A 25,567-nucleotide genomic window follows, 5' to 3' on the forward strand; every position below is an offset into this window, starting at 1 on the left:
AAACAAGGACAAGTTTAATAGAGACTATTAATTTAATATTTTTTGTGACGAAAATGCCCTTTTTTCAATATATTTGTTATAGCTTTTTTTTTTTCTTTTCATTTTAGATTTAGATTTTCAATGGAAAGGAGTGTTTCAATGATTACTTGGAAGAATAAGCATGCCACCCAATGTTAGGAAAGTAGGCTAATTAAACCCCAAACCCCAAACCCTAAACAAAAAAAAAAAACAATCTTGACCATCTGTTTCAATTCTCAACACCTTTGAAATGACGGTCAAGATCAAAATTTTGGTCGAGATATCTTGACGGTTGGGCAGCACCACATGCTGCGCATTTAATGCACAACATTCTAGGTTAGGGGTAAATTGGTAATTTCCCTAAAGTTAAGGTTAGCCCCAAGGTGCAACAATTCATCAAATTTTGACCGTCTGTTTCAATTTTCAACATCTTTGAAATGACGGTCAAGATAAAAAATTTGGTCGAGATATCTCGACGGTTGGGCAGCACCACATGCTACGCATTTAATGCACAACTTTCTAGGTTACGGGTAAATTGGTAATTTCCCTAAAGTTAAGGTTAGCCCCAAGGTGCAACAGTCCAGCGAATTTCGCCAAAATTTAGGCGAATTTTACCCATCTCGGTGGTGGACAAACCGAAATCCACCACCGAAATCGAATTTGAATATATTGCTGGTCGATTTTCCAGCAATTCAACAAAATACTGGCGGTATCCTCCGGCTTCCATTAAAAATTGTAGGGTTGTGTTCGACATATGTGGTTACTCATTTTTGTATTTGAATTTACGGTCGTGCAAAGCTTGAATCCACCTATATTACGCTGCAACCGATGATTGTGGTGTAGCGAAAACTGATGAAATGCAAGCATGACCGAAGTCATCGAGCTTCCTATGAACAATGCGAAGATTTGCAGAATTGTGATGTACTAACCTTATGCATGTTTCAGGCTTTCCGCCCTGGCGAACCGGTGAGATTTCGCACCCTAGTTAGCCCATAGTGCAAAATCTTGCCAAAATTTTAGCAACCATTTTGCGGTTATTTTTTGTCATTTTGAGCCCAAATTTGGTGCCTACACTAATTTAATACCAATATTTGATAAATTTGAATTATTTTCTATAAATTCTCCTTTCTAGCCACATTTAACATGTTACCTTCCAAGGCCTCAATCATTCAAACATTATTGGAATGATTACCAGTTCACCTTGGAAGATTCTATTCAAAATCCCTTCATAGTTTAAATTGTTTCTATAACTTATTTCATATATTTCCTTACCACATTTGGCACATTGACTTTTGAGGCCTAAATCACTAAAATATAGTTGGTAAGATTGCTCATTAAATCTTGAAAATTGTGCTATAAAATGTTTTCTTAATTTGAATTATTTCCAGAAATTATTCAATGTAGATTCTCCTCCCTAATCACATTTAGCACATTACCTTTTAAGTCTTGAATCATTGGGACAGAATTGGTAAGATTATCCATTGTTCCTAAAGATTCTGATATAGAATCGCAAGAAATTGGCAAAATATACGCAAAAATTCAGCAAGAAATATCGAGATATCGCTGAAAAATTGGTGATATCTTGCAGATAGAGTTTTGGTCTTAGTTTCAATTTGCCATGAACCGAAAGCACTGAAATTCGGCAAAATATTGCTGAATTTCGGCGATATAACTTTCTGTGGGTTAGCCCAGTAATTGGGAATGGCTGAGATGGAAGGTTTGTGGTTACTCTAAGGCTCAAACGGTTACTGTACTTGGGGATTCAGGTCTGAAATTGATCAACTTTAAGGTTTTGAAAATTCAGCAGAAACTCCACAAAGAAGATGGCAGAAATTTTCAGGTTGGGATAGATAGGAATGGTTTGGGTAAATAACTATAGGAAAATATTTTACAGCTTGAGGCAATCCTAGAGGAGGTTGGAAGGGGGTCCTAGAGAGCAAGGTTGGAACGGGAGGGTGGAACGAAGGGCTAAAGGGGGCGCTGAGAACACTTTGAAAAAATTAAAAAAAAAAAGAATCAAGGCAGAACCTGGGGACGGGGAGAAGATCCGGATGCAACTGGGAAGGGGTATATTGTATTACAGGGAAGGAGGAAGGGGGATGAGCTGATCTGGCTGAAACTGATTTTATAGGTCAAGGCAATGGGGGAAGTTGTGGTACTTACTTGTAGACTAACAAGGATTGCTGGAACCATTGCTCGAGTCATTTCGTCCAAAACAGGGGTTTCAGTTTTGAGAAATCCATCGAGTAATCTGGTAGCTTCCCATTTTGGTCCCGCTCCAGATTGAGGAACCGACAGCCACCCCACATCCTTCAGCCAAAAAAAAAAAAAAAGGAAAAAATTTGTTAATTGAATAATGATAGTCCAGAAATAATTCTCAGCCGTGTTACAGGCTAACAGCCAAACTCCAAGTATAATCAGGAAGAATTCACTGTGAGCTCTCAAACAGCAGAAACTAGACATACTATTCGAAAAGTTATAAAAATGGGGTGATATTATCTTTTTTTAGAACACGAAATTCCCTAGAGAATGATTTATTTCAGACTAATGACTAGAGCTGATTTAGTAGCTAAAGAAAACAAAACTTGAAACAGAAAGGGAGAGGAGAAGACAAAGAAGACATAAGAGTTACCTCCTTGGGATCCTCCATGAAAGGATTCAGATCTCCAAAAGCTAGTTAGAATTCTTGAGAACTCTCTGATAAAGAAATGAAACCTCCTTTTCCTTCAAGTTTAGAGAGATTACAATAATTATTGATCCACATGTGGGAAAAGGTATACTAAAGTTAGATTCTAAATACCAAAAACAATAAACAAAAACTGCGCGATTTTGATTAAGAACCAAACTTATGTAAACAGTGTACAATCGATTATTCAAAAACAAAATTCAATTAAAATAAAAAAATAAAACAAATAAGAAGTCAGACAAACATGGACTTTATTTGATCATTTCAACTTAAGGGAGTTGTCAAGGATTAATGATGAGATTTTATCATTTCCTTTAGTCAATACCTGATATTCCATTGTCACTCTATTCCAGCCTACAAACTAATTAAAAGGTTGAATGGATTCGATGAGACAAGAGACAATAACAAACCTATTGCCCTTGATCCGAATTTCCAGCCATTGTTCTGATGTCATACTCAAAGATTTGGGCACTCGTATGGAGACTGTTTTGCTTTCAATTTTCTAGCTAAGATGGTCTAGTTCAGCTTTCACTAATTTTTCGTTCATCAGACTTCTCTCATTTGAATAAAAAGCGTGTTATTAATTTTTCATTCTATTACAAATTATAAAATTTTAAGGTCATGAAAGCATAGAACATTAGACCAAGGAGGGCAAATGGTAGAACAAACATACCTTTGGAGTAACCTTGTTCACTTCTTGACTTCCTCTGAATTTACCTAGGAGGAAATTTCCTTCGTTGGGCAAAGAAATAAACTTGGTCCATTTAGAGTTTATGCTTATGAAAAGATAAAACAGACACAAGGAGGGCAAACAGGACAAGAATATCAGAGAGCACTCCAATGCACTCCTTGGCTGCCTTCGAATTTTCATATGAAAATTTGCCTTCCACAGGTGTGTTATAAAGAGTTCTTTCACGCTGAATTTGTCTGTAACATGGAAGTCAATAGCATTGCTAGCATTTTTGTGATCCGCCAGATAAGAGAGATATGTCCAACTGCTTCTTTCAACTTATGGCCTAATGCAATGACAAAAAATCTTCTCAATAAACATTTATCTGTAATATGACTTTGGATTTACATAAAGGAATCCTACTACATAACAAACAGATGGGCTTATTTAACAAGAGAGGGGAAGCGAAGGGTTGCCTTCATGTGCAAGGTAAAGGTGAGGAGATCTGATCCTGGGTCTCCGCAGCCATGGCTATAACCTTCCAAGGAACCAATATAAGCCAGCGAGCACGCTACTGAAGCATTGGTTGATACAAAAAGAGAACATTCAAAGCAACCCAGGTTGTCCCTATAGGTGGTACGTTGTGATAAATGCTTGAAATGGTTCGAGAGTTTACGAAGTGAAGGTCATCAAATGCACAAATAAGGAGTTACATGACATACACTATGGACAAAACAGGAAGAAAAAAAAGGATAATTTAAAAAAATAGATACTCAATGCTGTTTGAGGAAAAAATGTGAGTACAACCCTGGACTGAGCTGAATGGAGAAACATGATTTGTGCAAGCATCAGCTAAATTAAGTTGGGAAATTTGTTAAGAGTTGAGGGCTTCAATGTTCCATCAAAAGACATGAGATATGTGCAAATGAATATCAAAGACTGAGAGCATTGGAGTCTTACAACAACATACTAGTTACTATTTTACCACCACGACAATGATCTACAAGGATTAATTTTCTAGAAGTTTGAAAACAGAAAATAATACCAGTACTGTACACCATGAAGTATGAACACTAGGCAGAGTTTTTGAGTATTATTTTCAGCTCATACTATTGAATGTTTAAACTCACGTGATTAAAACTGGTTAAAACAAGAGTTTGCCATACGTAATTTTTTTAAATGTTGTGTACGTCAGCTGCAATTTACCCCAAAAGAAAACTACACTTGTGACAGCACCTAATTCAGCGGTTGATAGGCGTCTAAGCAAGAGCAATTGCAAGGAAACCACAACATTTGAGGGAAATACGCCCCATTCTTGGTGCTGTTTGAGTTCCATATGCATTCTCTTATACTACTTTTCCCTTCTCTAGTTCTTCCATTTCCAGCCCGCCTTTTCTCCCGCTATTTTGGGCTAAAACTGGTTGGGACATCTTGAAAGATGCCTAGGGACTTCAATAACTATCACTAGCCACACCTTCAACTAGATCCGCTCCCTCGTCTTTGTCAATGGTGCTTGGATTTTGGATGTTGATAGCAATATATGGGAGGTTGTCTCCTACTACTCCTTCTCCCCCCCCCCCCCCAATCTATTAAAAATTCATCCCCAACGCTCTCCTCGACTCCCTCCTTGCCATTCCCTCTAATGCGGAAATTCTTTCTGCCGTTAGCGAGGAGCCACCTCTTTTTGTGACTTCAATCCCATCTCTCTCATTGCAACCACCTCTACAACTTCATTGATATAGTGCTAGCCAACTGCATCTGGATTGTCATCCCCTCCTTCACCAACATGAACCAATTTACCTTCATCGCAAGTAGAAGCATTGCTGACAACATTCTCCTCTGTCTTGAGATCGTGCGAGGGTTCGATAGTTGCGATGAGGGTGAATTGGTTGGCACTTCTCCTAGATATCTTGGATATTATGGGGTTCCCTTCTCCTTTCATCCGCCAGATCAAAGCTTGTATCTCTTTCCACAGCTTTGTATTATCGTCAATGGCTCCCCTGCTGGCTTCTTTCCCTCTTGAGTAGGAACTCGCCAAGGGTTCCCCCTCTCTCTACAAAATGCAATACTTGTAGCCATGCTTCGGTGAAGATCATGTGGGAAGAAAAGGCGCAGGAACAACAAATGCAGTAGGATAGTCATTCATATTTCAAAAGCCACTCAAAAATCTAATAGGGATTTGACCTGAGGCTTGTTGGTGATAGATTTACAGGTCAGCAAACATAATCAACATTTTATATTTTTATCTTTTGGGCTTTTCCCACACGGCAGACATAGAGAGTGTTGATACGGAATCTCGCTCGTCCTTCCCGGTCACGAACCTGCAAGATACGAGCTCGACCTAGGGGGGTCGAGGTACGTCTCTGACGAACAAGTCAGGACCAATAATATGATCTCAAAATATGAATACCTACCTCCTAGTGTTTACCAGAGGTGTTTATATAGTGTATGGTGATGGAGTTATATTCGGAATAACCCCGATATGAGTTGTTATAGGAGAGTAACTCTTTAGAAGAGTCCTTTTACCTAACTAACTCTCTTCTCCAGTTGTTGGGTGGTAGGAGTCTACCTTCATGAGGCCATCTCATACTGCTATTCGGATGGGCTTTTTAGTGTGGTCGGTCCTACCATGAACCGCCTGGCCGGATCTTGTTAGGTAGCAAACCTGGTCGGATCATGCAACCGCCGGTTCAGACCGGGGGATATAGAATGACCATTTTAGTCATTAACATAAGCCCCCTAATCCATTGTGGTCGAGAACTTTGTGATTGGCTAAAGGGAATATATTTTCTTTTTAGGGGTTGGTCGAACCGACCAATACCCTCTTTCTTGAAATCTGTAACGTCCCACTCATGAGTAGCCGTCAATTTCACACGACTATCGAAACACGCCCTTCGAAGCTCGTGCGTGACTGACACGTGTCACACTTGTCGCTTCATCATAAATGCCTGCCATTATGATGATGTGATCGTTCATCTCCCACCGTCCACCTATGTGAGATCGTAGCCGTTGGATACAGGTATGACGAGTTGATGGAAAGACTTTTCATCTTCTACTATCCATTTACGTGCTATCTTGGCCGTTAGATAAGGATATGTAGTGATGGTAAGTTTCAATCGTTGATTTTGTATCTGTATCATCCCTTAGATTAGCATCTAAACCCTTATATATATGCATCTCTTCCTTCCTTGTTTCATTCTTCTGCATTTCACTTTGTTTCTGCCACTGTGAGCTTTCTCTGTGTTGAGGACGTGTGACTTTGCTGTACTTTCAAGCTTGGGTTTTTTGCTTGGGGGAGATATATCACTTGTTTTCTTCTTCTTCGTACGATCATCAACAAGTAAGTCCTTAGCACCTTGTCTCTCTTTTTCTTTCTGTTTTTGCAGTAGTTAAAGTTGAGGTTTAAAAACTTGTGTTTTTTGCTTTCTTTTGTCCCTCTTTTCATTTGTCTTTGGTACGTTCTTCTTTCTGCTTAGGGTCCTTTGTTTTAGTCCAATAGAGGTCCATGGTCATAGTAAGGAAGGGATCCTCGTCTTTGAGACGTAGGAGAGACTTAGAAGCAGAGCCCTCTGATGAGCCCGAGCTGTCGTCAGGGCCCGATCAGAGTAATGATGCTAGGACCGAAGAAACCCAGGAAGTTTTATCTGGTCGAGAACCTCCCAGTAATGATGGTGAGGGGGATGTAGAATCCCGTCCACGTGTAGCCCAAAGTGCCCGAGCTCGTTTTAAGGCTGATAGACGACGTTGGAAAGATAGTTTATCCCTAGAAGAGTACACAATTGAGAATAACAAAGATCTCACTCCCGATCACATAGACTATGATCCATACTCTTCGGGTCCTGACTTCCTTCCATCATCCATGACCGAAGAGAGGTTAAGAGTATCTGCATCAAAAATACGACATCCCCTCCGATTCGTGTCCCGAGCCCTGATGAACGAGCAAATTCTCCAAGGTCTGGAGAATTTGCTCTTTATGAAGATGCGTTAAGGAGTGGATTTCGTCTTCCCGTCCACCCTCTCCTCAGAGAAATTAGTGTCCATTTCGGTATGTGCCCTGGAATGTTCGTACCGAACAGTTGGAGAAATGTCATTTGCTTTTGGGGTTTTTGCCAGGGGAAGAAGGTTAATGTCCGACCATCTTCCAAACCTTCTTTTCCTATCTACTGGGTCCTAGGACCGCTTCAGGGATCAAATGACATTCCTTTGCTGACTTCGTCCGAGGAGCGTGCTAGGGAGAAGATTTGCAATCTTCCCTCCGAAGATAAAAACATGTTTGCTGTTCACGGGTATTGTCCGGAATACCCCCAATATTTTGCGTAATTGGGGATTCCTTCCCGGTGAGTGGTACTTCTTTTCTTTGGTTTATAGACCAAGTCATCTAGTTCGGGATTGATAGTATGTACATGTTTTTATGCAGTGAGGCTTAATCGTAATGTTGTCGAGGCTGCCGAGAAAGATGCTGCTGAAGCCGATGACAGGGTTCCGACCAAGGTTGATCGGAATCGCTCTAAAGGGAAGCAGACTTCTGTTTTTGCAGTCCAAAAGAGGCCTTCAAGTGAATCCGATCTGCCTCCTCGGGTGGCTAAAAAGAAAGCTCCCATGTCATTTATGGCCGGCTCACTTGAGGGGGATGTATTACCCTCTGTTTCTGAAGTTGCCACAGTATCTTCTCCCGTGCTCAAACCTTCTTGGTCGCTTACTTCATCCTCACATGTTTTAAGCAATCAAAAGAATGGAACCGAGGTGGCTAAGGAGTGGTTGCCGGGAGTCACTCTTCCTGCCGACCAGAAATTTTTGTTAGGTGTTGGCTCCTCTGGCACTCAAGATATGATGACAAGGTATCTTCTTCCCGATCAAGATTTTCCTTCTTCCATATTTATTGTCTTTTGTTTTTAACTCCTTTGCCGTTCAGGTTGGTCTGTGCTTTAACACAAGCATGGGCTGGAAATTTAGAGGTTGCTTGGAGAGACTTGTTTGCCATTCGTATGCTGGAGGACAAGGTCAAGGAGTTGAGCCTTCAGGTGGAGAGCTTGACCAGTGAGAAGGTGAAATTAGATGCTCGAGCAGAGTCTGCCGAACATCAGATTGACTTTCTCAAGGGATCTTTGGAGAGCAAAGATCTGAGTCTTGCCGCTGCCGAGCAGGAGAAGTTGGAGAAAGATCAGTTTATCAAAGATCTGACCGATCAACTTGCTCGAGCTTCTCCGGCCACCTTTGCTGATCTTTCCAATGATTTACGGCATGAAGTCATCCGTAGGTGGGTTCGGACTAAGGGGTGCCAACAATTTGTTGCAAGAGTGGCTGCCCCTGGGTTCAGGTATGTTCGTTGATCCGGCCATATATGACGATTTGAAAATCCCTCGACCTGCCTGGGCGGTGGGGAAAGAATCATTTGGTTTGCCCAAGGATGTGCCCGTTCAGGATTTTCTTGACTCGACTGGGAGCCGGCCCCTGAGGAGGAAGATGAAGCCTACCCCACGCCATGCACCGAGCCTGCCGAGCAAATAAACTCGGATGATGTAATTGCTGAGTAGTTTTATTTTTACTTTGGGCAATCTGTTGTTGCTGTTCAGCTTTAAACAATGATGATTTTGTAATAGATAATTTATCATAGGTTATTTTGCCTACGTAAATTTTTGTTTGTCAATTTGTATTTTCTTCCAAGTGTACTTGTTCGGTATATATGTGCTCGTTTTTGTCATGCATTTGTATCATCCCAAGCCATGCTGTTCGGTATAGTAAGGTTTGTTCGGTCGTGGATTAAATAGGTGTTCGTCAACAACTGTTCGTCCATAACCCCTACCTCCCGGGCATGATAACTGGGTATGTCTTTCAAAATATTCATGCCTAAGGAATGTTAGGTCTTTTTCTGCCTAAGTAATATCTTAGGTCTTTTATGCCTCAAGATTCGTAGGGCCTTCCTAGGAATCTCAGGTCTTTTTTGGCCTAGGTCTTTTTTCTGCCTAAGATTTTCAGGTCTTTTTTCTTCTTGAGATTTTCAGGTCTTTTTTGAGCGTCTTGTTGAAGTTTGAGTAATAATCTGTACGAAATGTCTTTATTTATATATAAAAACTAATCTGACTTCTTGGGATTACAATTCTCCCATGTTGTCTACATACTGAAATAAATAGGAAAACTGGAATAAAACGCTCAAAATTTTGTCATGTTCACGACTTTCTCAGATACTATTTTTATTGATAGTATTTCCTGAGATTGTTTGAATTCCATGATCGAGGGATCCTGTTGCTTGTTTCCGGATCTTGTAAATGATATGCTCCGGGAGCGACTTGTCGTATGACTATGTATGGTCCTTCCCAATTTGGGGATAACTTTCCTTGATTGGTTGGATCTGAAGCAGTTGTTCGGCGAAGTACCAGTTCGCCTGGCAAGTATTGTTCATTTCGAACCTTGGCATTATTATATGTCGCTATTCTTCTTTGATATTCTTCAAGGCGGAACTGGGCTTTGTCCCTTACTTTGTCAATCAGATCTAGATTGGTTCGCATTCCTTCGATGTTTGCCTCTTCTTCGAATTCTATTTCTCGAAGGGATCCAATTTGGATTTCAACTGGGACTCTGGCCTCTGCTCCATATGCTAGTCGGAATGGAGATTCTCCTGTGGTCGTCCTTGGAGTTGTTCGGTACGACCACAATACACTAGGTAGTTCATCTACCCATCTCCCTTTCAACTGGTCGAGCCTCTTATTGAGCCCATCGAGCATGGTTCTGTTAGTAACCTCAACCTAGCCGTTACTTTGGGGATAAGCTACTGAAGAAAATCTATGCTCAATCCCTTTTTTTCTTTGCAGAATGTTGAGAATGCTGCATTATCGAATTGCTTTCCATGGTCGGTTACTAATATTTTTGGAACTCCGTATCTGTACGATATGTTATGCTTGACAAAACGCTTCATCTGCTCGGTACGATAGTTGCAAAGGTTCAGCTTCTACCCACTTTGTAAAGTAGTCTATTGCCACTACCAAGTATTCTCTTCCTCCCGATGCTTTAGGTAACTTCCCTACCAGGTCTATTCCCCATTTTGCAAAAGATATTGGGGATAGAGTTGATGTTAAAGGAACTGCGGGGATATGGGAGATCTTTGCGTGTGCCTGGCACTTGTCACACTTCTTGACGAAGTCTTTGGCATCTTCTTCTAAGGTCGGCCAATAGAATCCTTGGCGTATAATTGTATTAGAGAGTGTTCGGGATCCTATGTGAGATCCGCAGGTTCCTTCATGAACTTCTCTTAACACATTTGTAGCTTCTACTGGTCCCAAACATCTTAGAAGTGGTCGAGTGAATGATCTTTTGTATAATAGTCCGTCCCTGATGGTGAACCTGGCTGCTCTTTGTCTTATTGCCCGAGCAATTTTTTGGTCTTCTGGGAGCTGGTCGTTGTCAAGATAATGTATGATCGGCTTCATCCACCCCAGGTCGGTTGAAATTTGCATGTGGTCGACCTTGTTTATGCTAGGGCTATCAAGTTCTTCAAGGTAGATCACTGGTGCTTGGACATTCATTCATTCCCAGAGCCAAGCGAGATAATGAATCAGCACGGTCGTTTTCAACCCTTGGTACTTGAGTTATTTCTAGCTCTTTAAAGTCTTGTTTGTAATTGTTGACCAGGTTCGGGTATTTCTCCATCCTTCTTTCTTTGGCTCCATAAACTCCCTTCACCTGATTTACAATCAGCTGTGAATCACTTTTGATTTCTAGATGTTGAATGCTTAAAGCTTTTGCCATCCTGAGTCCTGCTAACATAGCTTCATATTCAGCCTCATTGTTGGATGCTTTAAACTTGAAGCGAATGGCATATTTTATTTCAAATCCCCCCGGACTCTTCATTAATAGGCCTGCTCCACTTCCTTGCGAGTTGCTCGATCCGTCCACGCGAGTCCATCTTTTGTCGTTCTACCGACTTGTTTCTTGTTTTTCAACAATGAAGTCCGGATGGGGCTTTGATGCTTGGTCAGGGTTTGAATTCTATTTGATGTTCGCTCAATTCCACTGCCCATGTCACCATTCTTCCTGCCAGGTCTGGTCGGTGAAGGATTTTTTTGAGTGGTAAATTCGTCATCACTGTAATGGGATGAGATTGGAAATATGGACGGAGTTTTCTGGCCGCTATAACCAGTGCTAGGGCTTGTTTGTCCACTTCTGGGTAGCGAGTCTTGGCATCATTCAGGACGTGATTGACATAGTAGACAGGTTGTTGTATGTTACCCTCTTCTTGCACGAGAACTGCACTAACAGCCATCGACGAAGCGGCTAAATATAGTTGTAGCTCCTTTCTGGTTGGCATAACGAGCAGGGGTGGTCGGGATAGTTTGTCTTTTAGGTCTTCAATGCTCCCGCATTCATCTTCCGAGATGTTTCCTTTCGACTGCTACCTGCTTTAAAATTTTGAAGAATGGCGGGCATTTCTCCCCCGATCTAGAAATAAATCTATTCAAGTCTGCCACCCGACCGTTAGGCATTGGACTTCTCTCGATGGTTTTGGGTGCTTTCATATCCAAAATTGCCCCGATTTTCTCGAGATTGGCTTCGATTCCTCTTTGGGATACCATGAACCCAAGGAATTTACCCGAAGATACCCCGAAAGCACACTTTTCGAGATTGAGCTTCATCTTGTATTTTCGGAGTACTTTGAATACTTCGCCAGGTCGGTTAGATGATTTTCTTTTGAGATGCTTTTCACCAAAGATGTCGTCCACATATACTTCCATATTTCGACCAATTTGATGTTTGAAGATTTTATTTACCGCTCTTTGGTATGTTGCTCCCGCATTTTTTAGACCGAAAGGCATTACTTTATAGTAATAGCTGTCCCTATCGATCATGAATGCCGTATGCTTTTCGTCCTCGGGATGCATAAGGATCTCGATTGTATCCCCGAATATGCATCCATGAAACCGAGCATTTCGTGTCCCTCTGTTGCATCTATAAGAAGATCGATTCTTGGTAGTGGATAGTGATCCTTTGGGCGAGGCTTTGTCGAGATCTCGTGTAATCAGTACACATCCGCCATTTCCCGTTTGCTTTTTTGACCATTACCACATTAGCTAGCCATTGCGGGTGGTCTCGTGCGTTTTATAAAGCCGATTGTTTTAGCTTTTGCACTTCGATTCGAATGGCTTCATGTTTTTCAATGGCGAAGTTTCTTCTTTTACGAACAACCGGAATTGCCTGTGGATCAATACGAGTTTATGCTCGACCACCTCCCTGTCGATCCCTGGCATGTCTTCAGCCGACCAAGCGAAAACATCAGAATTCTTTTTTAGAAACTCAGTGAGCTCTGATTTGAAATCTGCTTCTTGCTCGGAACCGATCATAGTACCTTGCTCCTTCTAGTCGGGATTGAAGTGGATTCTTTCTAGCTTTTCCACTGGTTCAGCTCTTTGCAAGGTTTCTTCATCACGGTCGTCCTTTTCTTTTTCCGCATGTAGTCGTTATAACTTTGCCGGCTACTTTTCTGGTCGGCTACACATTCTCCAATTCCCTCAGTGGTCGGGAATTTCATCTTCATGTGTAGCGAGGAGACCACTGCTTCAAGTGCACAAAGGGTTGGTCGTCCTATGACTACATTGTATGCTGATAAATCTTGTACGACCATAAAATTAGTCTGTACGATTCTATCTCGTGGGTGCTCTCCAATCCGCAGCTCTAATCGGATCGTTCCTTTTGCTCGGGTTGATGATCCCGTGAAACCATAAAGTTGGGTTTCGTATGGGACAAGCATATTTTCTTTTAGCTTCATCTTTTTGAACGCGTCTAAAGATAGTATGTCTGCTGACGATCCAATATCCAATAGGACCTATGGATTTCAGTTCCTTCCAGGATAATTTTGACTACCAAGGCATCATCATGAGGGATTGTGATATCTCGTAGATCTTTGGAAGAGAAAATTATTGGCTCAGTAGATATATTTTTATGGGTTTCAGTATTCCCAATATATCGTTCTTTTCTTTTTGCTTGTCGATTTGATTCTTCTGTCGGACCACCAAATACAAGATAGGATCGGAGATCTTTTTCTTTGTTTTTCATCCGCCTCAGGTTGGCGTTTGGCCGGACTTCTTCTTTCTTCCCTGTGGCTCGACCTTTCTCTCTTCGGGAGAGGGTTGTCCTGTGGTCGGCCATCCTCTTTAGGTTGGATATACTTCTTTAAGTGTCCTCGAGAGATTAAGTTTTCTATCTCCGTCTTTAGATTTTTGCAATCGTCCGTCCAATGGCCGTGATCTTTGTGATATTCACAATACTTTCGTTTATCACGTTTTCCTGGCGGTGCTCGGATTTTATCCGGCCACTTCATATGTCCTTGATTTTTTATTTGCATCAAGATTTCGGATATTCTTGTATTCAGTGGTGGAAGATTACTAATCTCTTGCTTTTTTGGGGATTCTGCTCGAGCTTTCTTGGTCGAGCTTATCCCTAACATCCTGGTCGGTTGAGCCCTTTCTCGACTGCTTCTTCTTTCGGCCCTTGGTTCTCTTTTTCGAGATTCTATGGTTTCCGAAATTTCTGCTTGTTTGTGACATCTTTCTTCAGTTCCGCATATGTTTTTGGCATATCTTGGAGTAGTCGCTCTAGCAATCATTCATGAGTAATTCCTTGGTATAACGCATGAAAGGCAATTTTCTCGTCCATGCTTTCAATTTGCATGGTAAGATTATTGAATCTTTGAAGGAAACTTCGGATAGATTCCGTTCTACCTTGTTTTATAGCAAACAAAGTATCTTCTCTTTTCTTCAACCCGACTCCTCCCTGGAAGCGCAGCACAAACACTCGCCCTAGTTGATCGAAACTCATAATCGAACCGCTTGGCAATGGCAAGAACCAGTCCAATGAGGAACCGGTTAAAGAGGCTGCAAAACTTTGGCACATGGCTGCCTCATTATGCTTATAGATTGACATGGTCGATCTGTAGCGAGTGATGTGATGTTTTGGACATTGTGATCCGTCGAACAGTATGAAAGTTGGGCATTTGAAGCTTTTTGGTATTTCCGCCTCAGAGATAGCTTGGATGAAAGGATCCTCTTTTAGAAAAGCATATAGCTCTTCTTTCTTTGGATCGTTTAACTTGTTAACCTTCTCGTCTAACTCTTTGATTTGTTTGCTCAAACGATCTTCCCGCTTGCTCGGCCCGGACTCAACTCTCTTGTTTTTTGGTTCTTTGGGTGGATTGTTGTTGCTTCCTCGATCTTTATCTTCTTCGTTCTGAGGGTCTTTATTTGGAATTTCTTTTTCAGATGCCCGGGACTTTTCACCTACCTTCTCTTTTAACTTTTGTCCGTCTTCCAAAGATGGTCGAGGCGTTCGATCAGGAATGACCAGGTGGTTATTCTTGCTTCCCTCAAATACTTTTTGAGTATTTTTAGGGTCTGCATTAGGGGCAATTATATGACCCACGGCCATCATGAGTAGTTCATTCAAGGAGGATATTTCCTCCCGAAGCTTTGTTTGTTCCTTCTGGAGTGTCTCAACTTGATTTGCTAATGCTCCATGATTCGGGTGTTCGGGGTTTTTCTCCCCTTGATTGGTATTTTTCTCCACCTGGTCGGTATTAATCTCCACCTGATCAGGAATTACCGATTTTTCAGGTAGATGAATTCCCTTCGAAGCATCATCCTCCACCTCCTTCTGACTTACGGCCTTCACTTTTGATCGCACCATGACTTTTTTATGCAATTCCCACAGACGGCGCCAATTGTTGATACGGAATCTCGCTCGTCCTTCCCTGTCACGAACCTGCAAGATACGAGCTCGACCTTGGGGGTCGAGGTACGTCTCCGACGAACAAGTTAGTACCAATAATATGATCTCAACTACTCAATAGAGAATTCAAGTAATTGATCACACGAAATATGAATACCTACCTCCTAGTGTTTACCAGAGGTGTTTATATAGTGTATGGTGATGGAGTAATATTCGGAATAACCCCGATATGAGTTGTTATAGGAGAGTAACTCTTTAGAAGAGTCCTTTTACCTAACTAACTCTCTTCTCCAGTTGTTGGGTGGTAGGAGTCTACCTTCATGAGGCCATCTCATACTGCTATTCGGATGGGCTTTTTAGTGTGGTCGGTCCTACCATGAACCGCCTGGCCGGATCTTGTTAGGTTGCAAACCTGGTTGGATCATGCAACAGCCGGTTCAGACCGGGGGATATAGAATGACCATTTTAGTCATAAACGGAGAGAATAGGGATGAACGCCATGAATCCCTTGTGCGCACACAACGGGGGATGCACCTCGCAATGCACGCGAGCCCCAGTGCGCACAGGAGGGGGGAGGCGGAATGGAGGGGAACCTATTAATCCGAAGACCCAATACTCAAAGCAAACCCCTCCCCCCCGGGGCCCCTGAGCACCCCTCCCGAACCCGGATTTGAAGTACTAGAAGATGTAAACCAACTTTGTGGACAAATGAAGTATAGATGTTCCAAGCAACCAGTCACATAAATGAGCTCTGAACAAATAGCAATCAATGGATCAAAATAAATTGAGCCATAGAACAAGTAGCAATCATAAATCATGAAACAAGCCCCAATTAAATTAATTGTTTCGATCTCAACCAAGTCATAAATGAATGTTTTCTTTTAGATAACCCCAAGTCAATAACAACTCCAACTGATGCATGGAAACTATGGATTTAAGATACAATGTTTGTTTTAGAATACAAAGAGTTAGATTGGTTAAGAGATTAGAGAGAAAGAAGGGAGTTAAGATGGAAACTATTCTTTTAAAATAAGAAGAGTGGGTTTATAATTATTTGAAGCGCTTTTTACATGTGGGTCCTCTTACTAGAACATGAACTAATGTTGGGTCCCCTTAGTGCAATAATTTATGTCTGGGTCCCATAAAAACTAAGACTGCTTTACATGTGTTTAGTTTACTCTTGAAATGAATAGAATGCCCCTCCATCCAAACTCAACACCCCACATCCAGTCATTCACAAAAATTAACCAAAAAAAGGGGGAAAAAACACCGCTAAACTATGCAGTTGGCCGACAAGTATTTCAGCAAGGCTGATCTGGAAGAAGCCAATGCAAACAACATCGAAAGACGAACTTTCTATGGTTCACTTTATTCATTTATGATTCACTTTCTTTATCAGTTCATAATCCTTCCATCTTTCTTTCTCCCATCTATATCTTATTATAAAGTAAGAAAACAAAAATGTTACTTTCTAAACTCCATCGTTTCTCTTTCCCTCAAGACGAAAAATAGCACAACATGCTTTTGCCACCGCCAAACTAAAATCCTCCTCCACAAAAAACTATCAAAATCTACCAACATCAATGATGGTGGAATGTTTACAACAAATGTCGTCCTACCTCAGCGAGAAGATCTCCATAGTTCTTGTTGATATCAATGACCATTCTACCGCTAGCCCTAACAGTATTGTCAACTTTACAAAGAGAAGCCTCAAAACGTCGTCATCATCAATTCCATCATCCAACTTCGGCATGAAAGAACAGGGGAAGCTAGCCATCACCGAACTCTCCACAAACTCATCTAAACCACACAAAAGAGAGATGAAGCTATTCTAAAAGCATCAAGGCTCAAGCAATCCATGCCAAGGTTTGATTAGAAGCTCAACAGCTTCACATCTACTACCATAGCCTGAAATTAGGTTTTTAGCAATGCTTCTCATATTTTATTTTTAAAACAGAAAGAATTAATGTATAATCCTATTAGTGCTTAATGTAATTTATTCTTTATAAACACTCTCTTGGTACTATCCAAAAAATAACACCTATACTTCTACTTGCTGCACATGGAACTTTACTAGTACATTGAGAAAATAAGAATCTAGAAGAAAGACCCCCAAAAAAAAAAAACAATCGAATTCTATATGTATGATATACTTGTTTAAATGTGAACTTTCCCCTTCATATTCATGGAATCAGATTTGGACATTCATATGGTAACAACACCCCAGGCTTTACTTGTGGTGACAAGGAAACACTTGCAGGGTTAGTCAAATGGGGAATTCTTGGGTGGATCTTTGAGAACCTTTCCAAGTCTTTTCTCTCTTTCTTGCTTTTATTTTCTTTTTCTCTTCTTCCTTTTCTGGTTTGCCACAAGAAACAGAGAGGCCAAGAGGTTGGGGAAGAGTAAAAGGGTTATTGTAGGGCTGAGGAAGTGGGGAATGATCCTAGAAGGATTGTAGGAGAGTGGGAAAGGGGGTCAGGGGTCTGTGCAGGGTAACGGAGGGGTCCCAGGGGGATTGCGATGGCAAGGGTTGGGGATTCTTTCTTGTGCAAGAGCAATACAGGGAAGGGAGGGCTGCAATAGGTTGGAAAGATGCTGGCCTTACCTGGGATTGATCTGAGTTGAGATTTGCAGGTTGAAGACTGACGATGAATGCTGGAACTGCACAACTGAATTGAGAAGTCTTAAAAAGAGGAATTTAGACAACCACAGGGTTCCCCTCAAAGGAACCCTGCCAATACCTCCTTGGCTGCAATACTTCAGAATTTTATTCACCAAAACTGATTTCCTGAGGAGGCATGAGAATATATAGCCTTTACAGGACTTCAAAATAAAAGAAAATTTAAAAGACCTAGCTCACTTAAACTTGAACTCTTTACTAAACTAAACAACCTCAACTGAAATAAGAAACTAACTGGGATTCTGTAATCAGATAAGAAATCCAACTGAAACACTAATAAATGAAAAGCGACCTAAAAGGAGTAAATAACCCCAGAGGGATGCACTCTTGTGGCTTCTGCTGGGCCTCCTTATGCTGTTCACATCAAGAAGTTATTAATTTAGGGAGGCTAAATTAGTAACTTTTAGATACACTTCTAGCGAATCCTGAAACAGGCCCATGACAAACCAACAAAGAACCAGACCAAGTAAACACAGTTCTGGACCTGATTTAAGCCTTTGTTCCAGAGGAAATATTTAAGCTGAAACCTCTGATTCACCTCATGAGACTCCTACATTGAATTAGTAGATCATAGACATACTCAAAGGTTGTGGTGGTGCTACTAATTACAGTTGATAACTTGATATCCCCTATGCCATAGGCCCATAACTATCATACATTGTATCAGATAGTTTAGGCTTCTATGGTATAGTTCAAGAAAAGGATCAATAGTTTCTTCACTACAACTTATCTAGACCAGATGATTGCATATCCTATGGATATCAACAGGGCTTTCAATTTTTGTGGCAGCAATAGGCAAACCATAAGCTGCAATCTGCTTGGTGAAGGCATAAAACATTAGTTTTGATGATAAATTACCCTGCAAATTTAAGAGCTTTGAAAAAATTAATAGAGTCTAGCACCTCTATGGCTAGCAGCAGGCCAGACTGGTTGCCCACCCCCAATCTGTCCTCCCAGAGCCTTGGATATCTGCATTATGTGATTCAGGGCACTGTAACAAATTCAGGAACGTAGGGCCACAAGAGTTCCTTTTTGAGTATATTTTTTAAGCACCACTACTTTCTCCCATCTCATCTGAAAAACTATGAGAGTTTCTAGGAGCCAGCATCTCCGGCGTTTCAACACAACCGCAATCAACATGAGGTGCTGAAACTAGTCTAGTCAACAAGTCAACCTGATATACTCTAGGCATGGTTCCTAAAGCCCTTGCAAGTTCTACAACATATTTAGCCAGAAAAAATGAAGATATAATTGAATCATGACTAAAACAATAACAAATTACTGCATGGATTTACGTCAATAAGCATCTCAACAAAGATTCCTATGATCAAGTTTCACCATACCAGATTTGGAATCACGACCAAGCTCCATATTCACCCCATATAAGGCCATGGAGACTGCATGGAGACAGATGGTTGAAAAATCGTCACTCATGCAAAATAGATTAAAAGGGTAGCAACCCAATATCGGAACAAAAAGACAGGTCAAAAAGCAAATAGAAGCACCAAAACTCTGAAACACTTATAGCCTGTCTCCAAAAGCTTCTTAATGATATAGATAAACAGAGTTTTAAGCTTTTGATCAATTTAATCTCCACAGAAATTAAACAAAATACACCTCTGAGTGTCGAACTCCAGAAAGTACTAAGAATAGAGATGAAATCTTAAAATTCGGAACTGAGATCAATAAGAAATGCCACAACTGATACTAGAAGAACCAAACCATGGATATACATTTGTTGGAAATATCACTTGCCAAATTGGACTGCAATTCTTTGACAAGTGAACCCAAAAGAAAATTAAGTAGATGCTAACTAACCACAGCAGGAAGGTTAACAGTATAAAATCGTAGTCCATACCTAATCAACACAATTGGGCTACCCTGCTCAAGCTCATTTGGAAGATCTCAACTAATCATGACTCCATCTGGGTCAACTGGGTCTACACCCACTTGTTGAGAAATGAATAGTCTCTCTCCCATCAAATCCTTCATGGGTTTGGAGGAAACTCCTCCTCCTTAGACCCCTTTCTCTCCCGGCTATTACCACCAAAATTGGGGATTGTGCTTCCACCTTCTTTTGGCTCGACCAGTGTTGTCTAATCGGGGGTCATTATCGACACATCATATTAAGAAAGGTATGGCAACACAAATCTTTTAAATCTTTTACATTGCTAGATATTGGAAAATTGTCATATTCTAACCGCATATTATATAATTTCTGACATGATGTAGGTGATAAGTGAGCTTAAGGTTACGAACATCACCACTCCTATTACATTCTCTCTATAAAAGGTCTGATTATCGAAAGATACATTTAGTAGGTTAGTTTATACGAGACAATAAGGCCAGACCTAACAAATTCGGGATTTTCTGAGTGTCAATGAGTAGTATACCCTAAACACATGTAAGGTGCCATTTTGCGACATTGCGGCATATTAATGATATGTTGCATCAGATAGCTTATATTTTCTTGGGTGCAAAATCCCAGCATTTTCTAACTTTCCACTCCATCTGCCATCATATCATCTAGTTGAGGGTCAATATTGACACATCACATTGAGAAAGGTATACCACCATGGTTCTCTTTAAATCCTTTACATTGCTAGGTTGTCGCAAATTGTCGTATTCTAACCACATATAATATAATTTCTGACATGTTGTGGGCACTAGGTGAGCTTAAGGTTAAGAACATCACCACTCCTATTATATAAGCATATATTATATAATTTCTAACATGATGTAGCTGATAAGCGAGCTTAAGGTTATGAACATCACCATTCCTAATATATTCTCTCTATAGAAGATCCAACAATCGAACGATACATTTAATAGGTTCGTTTATACAAGACAATAAGGCCAGGCCTAACAAGTTCAGGATTTTCAAAGAGTCAGTGGGTGGGATACCCTATCCATATGTAAGGTCCCATTTTGCACCGGTTTAGTGACATGTTGCATCAGGTAGTTTATTTTTTCCCATGCACAAAATCCCAGCTTTTTCTGACCCCACTCCATCTACCATCATATCATTTGATTGAGGGTCATTATTGGCACATCATGTTGAGAAAGGTAAACCACCATGGTTCTCTTTAAATCCTTTACATTGCTAGGTTGTGCCAAATTGTCGTATTCTAACCACATATTCTATAGTTTTTGACATGTTGAAGGCAATAAGTGAGCATAAGGTTATGAACATCACCACTCCTATAGTCCTATTATATAACCACATATTATATAGATGAGCTTAAATTATATAACCACATATTATATAATTTCTAACATGATGTAGCTGATAAGCGAGCTTAAGCTTATAATCATCACCATTCCTATTATATTATCTCTATAGAAGAAGATCCAACTATCGAACGATACATTTACTAGGTTCATTTATACAAGACAATAAGGCCAGGCCTAACAAATTCAGGATTTTCAAAGAGTCAGTGGGTGGGATACCCTATCCATATGTAAGGTCCCATTTTGCACCGGTTTAGTGACATGTTGCATCAGATTAGTTTATTTTTTCCCATGCACAAAATCCCAGCTTTTTCTGACCCCACTCCATCTGCCATCATATCATCTGATTGAGGGTCATTATTGGCACATCATGTTGAGAAAGGTAAACCACCATGGTTCTCTTTAAATCCTTTACATTGCTAGGTTGTGGCAAATTGTCGTATTCTAACCACATATTCTATAGTTTTTGACATGTTGTAGGCAATAAGTGAGCATAAGGTTATGAACATCACCACTCCTATAGTCCAATTATATAACCACATATTATATAGATGAGCATAAATTATATAACCACATATTATATAATTTCTAACATGATGTAGGTGATAAGGGAGTTTAAGGTTATGAACATCACCATTCATATTACATTCTCTCTATAGAAGATCCAATTATCGAATGATACATTTAATAGGTTAGTTTATACGAGACAATAAGGCCAGGCCTAACAAATTCGGGATTTTCAGAGAGTCAATGAGTGGTATACCCTATACATATGTAAGGTGACATTTTGCGACGAATTAAAGACACATAGCATCAGGTAGCTTATATTTTCTAAAGCGCAAATACAAGCTTTTTTTGGACTTTCCACTCCATCTGCCATCATGTCATCATTATCGGCACATTACATTCAAAAAGGTATACCACTATGGTTCTCTTTAAATCCTTTACTTGCTAGGTTGTGGCAAACTGTAGTATTATATAATTTCTGACATGTCGTAGGCAATAAGTGAGCTTAAGGTTATAAAAATCACCACTGCTATTATATAACCACATATTATACAAGTGAACTTAAATTAGATAATTTCTAACATGACGTAGGTGATAAGTAAGCTTAAGGTTATGAGCATCACCATTCCTACTGCATTCTCTCTATAGAAGGTTCGATTATCAAACGATACATTTAATAGGTTAGTAGGTTAGTTTATACGAGACAATAATCCCATGACTAACAAATTCGGAATTTTCAGAGAGTTAATAAGTGGTATACGTTATACCCATGGAAGGACCCATTTTGCAACAAATTAATGACATGCTGCATCAGGTAGCTTGTTTTTTCTCATGCGCAAAATTCCAGCTTTTTTCTCACTTTCCACTCCATCTGCCATCATGTCATCTAATTTAGGGTCACTATCAACACATCACATCGAAAAAAGTATACCACCACAAATCTTTCTAAACACCTTACATTGCTAGGTCATAGCAAACTATCGTATTCTAACCACGTATATAATTTTTTACATGTTGTAGGCAATAAGTGAGCTTAAAGTTATGAACTCACGACTTCTATTATATAACCACATATTATACAAATGAGCTTCAACTATATAACAATGTATTATATAATTTCTAACATTATGTAAGTGACAAGTGAGCTTAAGGTTATGAACATCATCACTACTCCACTTACATTCTCTCTATAGAAGGTCTGATTATCGAATGATACATTTAATAGTTTAGTCTATTAGTATATACAAGACAATAAGGCCAGACCTAACAAATTCGGGATTTTTAGAGAGTCAATGAGTGGTATACCCTATACAAATGTGAAGTGCCATTTTGCGACAGATTAATGACATGTTGCATCATGTAGCTTATTTTCTCTCAGGCGCAAAATCCCAGCTTTGTTTTGACTTCCCACTCCATATGCCATCATGTCATCTAATCGAGGGTCATTATTGGCACATCATGTTGAGAAATGTATACCACCATAAATCTCCTTAAATCCTTTACATTATTAGGTTGTGGCAAACATCACCACTCCTAAATAGAATAAACATACCTTAATTCACAACAATCATTTGTACATGCTACCTAGTTGCCATGACAGGTCTGTAAGCCTCTATATATGTAATTGTTCCTTCAATGAGCAAACAACAAAAATCCAGTAAATATAAACAACCATTTCTTCTAGAAAAAATTTTATAGGTAGACATGCAAACTATATGAATAAATTTGTACATACATACATTATAGACAGTGTTTGTTTGGGTGGGGTGGGGGAAAAAATGTGGGCCCCATGTGTAGTGGGGTGAGGGAGAAGGAAAGGAATTTTGTGAAAAAGTGTTAATTGTGGATCCCACTTTTTACTTTACCACACTTTTCCACAAAAATGTCACACATTTTGTGGGGTTTTGAAAAGGTTTGGGGTGGACAAGTTAGTTTGCCACCTCACTAGACAAGTTTCCTTAAATTAAGAAAACTTGTCTCTAACTTTCCCACCCCAAGCAATTAGACAAGCTATACTTTTAGGATTTAAAAGTAAAGTTTGCTTTTTCAAGAATTTGTCCACCCCTTTTTACCCACCCAATCCCCTTTTATTCCAGCAAACAAACGCAGCCATATAGATTGTACGGAGATCTAAAATGTTTTCTTTAATCTTGTCTTCCTCTAGCAATTACAAGTTTCATTCCTCCATTCATCAGCCTTAAAAAAGCATATAGCTTCATTGCTTTTCATTGTTATGCAATTCAAATCACCTTGACTCAACACATAAAGGTGACCTTGTTGGTTTTTTTAGAGCTAGAGTGGTATACCATATACTAATGCCAGGTGCCATTCTCTAAGGAGCTACGTTAAGTGGCTTACTTTTCCGCAAAGGTGAAATCCAACCTCTCTTTACAACATCATATGCCACCAACAAGATATCTTATCTCATTTGACAGCTTTATAGGCTCCTTTCATCAAGAAAAGGTACCTACATAAATCTCCATAAATCATTACCTTTCTAGGGGGAGACTAGAGCAACACTATAGTATTATCACCATAAATTGTCTAATTATTGACATAGCACATTTAACATTTTAACTTATAAGAGAACAGGGATAGACCTAACAAATTCACAATTTTCAAAGAGTCAGTGAGTGCAATAACCTATACTAATTGTATCTCTAACGAGCTGATAACACATTGCATAAAGTAGCATATTTATTATCAGATACAAAATCCAAGCTTTTCTTCCAACTTTACAATCCATTTGACATAAATGTTACCTAATCAAGGGACTTTATCAGCACATCACCATTTAGGAACGATTTTCCACCATAAATCTCCCTAATCCTTAAATTGCTAGGTTGTGGCAAACCCTCTATTCTAACCACATATAGTATGGCAACACAAATCTTTTAAATCTTTTGCATTGCTAGATTGTGGAAAATTGTCATATTCTAACCGCATATTATATAATTTCAAACATGATGTAGGTGATAAGTGAGCTTAAGGTTATGAACATCACCACTCCTATTACATTCTCTCTATAAAAGGTCTGATTATCCAAAGATACATTTAGTAGGTTAGTTTATACGAGACAATAAGGCCAGACCTAACAAATCCGGGATTTTCAGAGTGTCAATGAGTAGTATACCCTAAACACATGTAAGGTGCCCTTTTGCGACATTGCAGCATATTAATGACATGTTGCATCAGGTAGCTTATATTTTCTCGAGTGCAAAAATCCCAGCTTTTTCAAACTTTCCACTCCATCTGCCATCATATCATCTTAGTTGAGGGTCATTATCGACACATCACATTGAGAAAGGTATACCACCATGGTTCTCTTTAAATCCTTTACATTGCTAGGTTGTCTCAAATAGTTGTATTCTAACCACGCATAATATAATTTCTGACATGTTGTGGGCACTAGCTGAGCTTAAGGTTATGAACATCACCACTCCTATTATATAACCACATATTATATAATTTCTAACATGATGTAGCTGATAAGCGAGCTTAAGGTTATGAACATCACCATTCCTAATATATTCTCTCTATAGAAGATCCAACTATCGAATGATACATTTAATAGGTTCATTTATACAAGACAATAAGGCCAGCCCTAACAAATTCAGAATTTTCAGAGAGTCAGTGGGTGGAATACCCTATCCATATGTAAGGTCCCATTTTGCACCAGTTTAGTGATATGTTGCATCAAGTAGTTTATTTTTTCCCATGCACAAAATACCAGCTTTTTCTGACTTTCAACTCCATTTGTCATCATATCGTTTGATTGAAGGTCATTATTAGCACATCATGTTGAGAAAGGTAAACCACCATAGTTCTCTTTAAATCCTTTACATTGCTAGGTTGTGGTAAATTGTCGTATTCTAACCACGTATTCTATAGTTTTTGACATGTTGTAGGCAATAAGTGAGCATAAGGTTATGAACATCACCACTCCTACTATATAACCACATATTATAAAGTGATCTTATATTATATAACCACATATTATATAATTTCTAACATGATGTAGGTGATAAGTGAGCTTAAGATTATGAACATCACCATTCATATT

At 39.7% G+C, this 25,567-nt stretch overlaps 1 protein-coding gene across 1 annotated transcript in view; it reads right to left on the reverse strand.

Moving 5' to 3' along the window:
• Positions 1 to 2,057: 2,057 nt before the first annotated feature.
• Positions 2,058 to 25,567, reverse strand: part of LOC149026554 (RNA cytidine acetyltransferase 1-like) — a 39,279-nt gene continuing 15,769 nt past the window's right edge. The window contains exons 8-11 of the mRNA XM_089154163.1: positions 19,110 to 19,163; positions 3,378 to 3,720; positions 2,651 to 2,742; positions 2,058 to 2,328 (exon numbers count right to left, since the gene is read on the reverse strand). The gene's annotated coding sequence lies outside the window, so the exon portion shown is untranslated. The remainder of the gene's footprint in view (positions 2,329 to 2,650; positions 2,743 to 3,377; positions 3,721 to 19,109; positions 19,164 to 25,567) is intronic.

Source organism: Hakea prostrata, chromosome 1, assembly GCF_041222555.1.
Source record: "Hakea prostrata isolate BN-2017 chromosome 1, UWA_Hpros_2, whole genome shotgun sequence".
NCBI classification, from domain to species: domain Eukaryota; kingdom Viridiplantae; phylum Streptophyta; class Magnoliopsida; order Proteales; family Proteaceae; genus Hakea; species Hakea prostrata.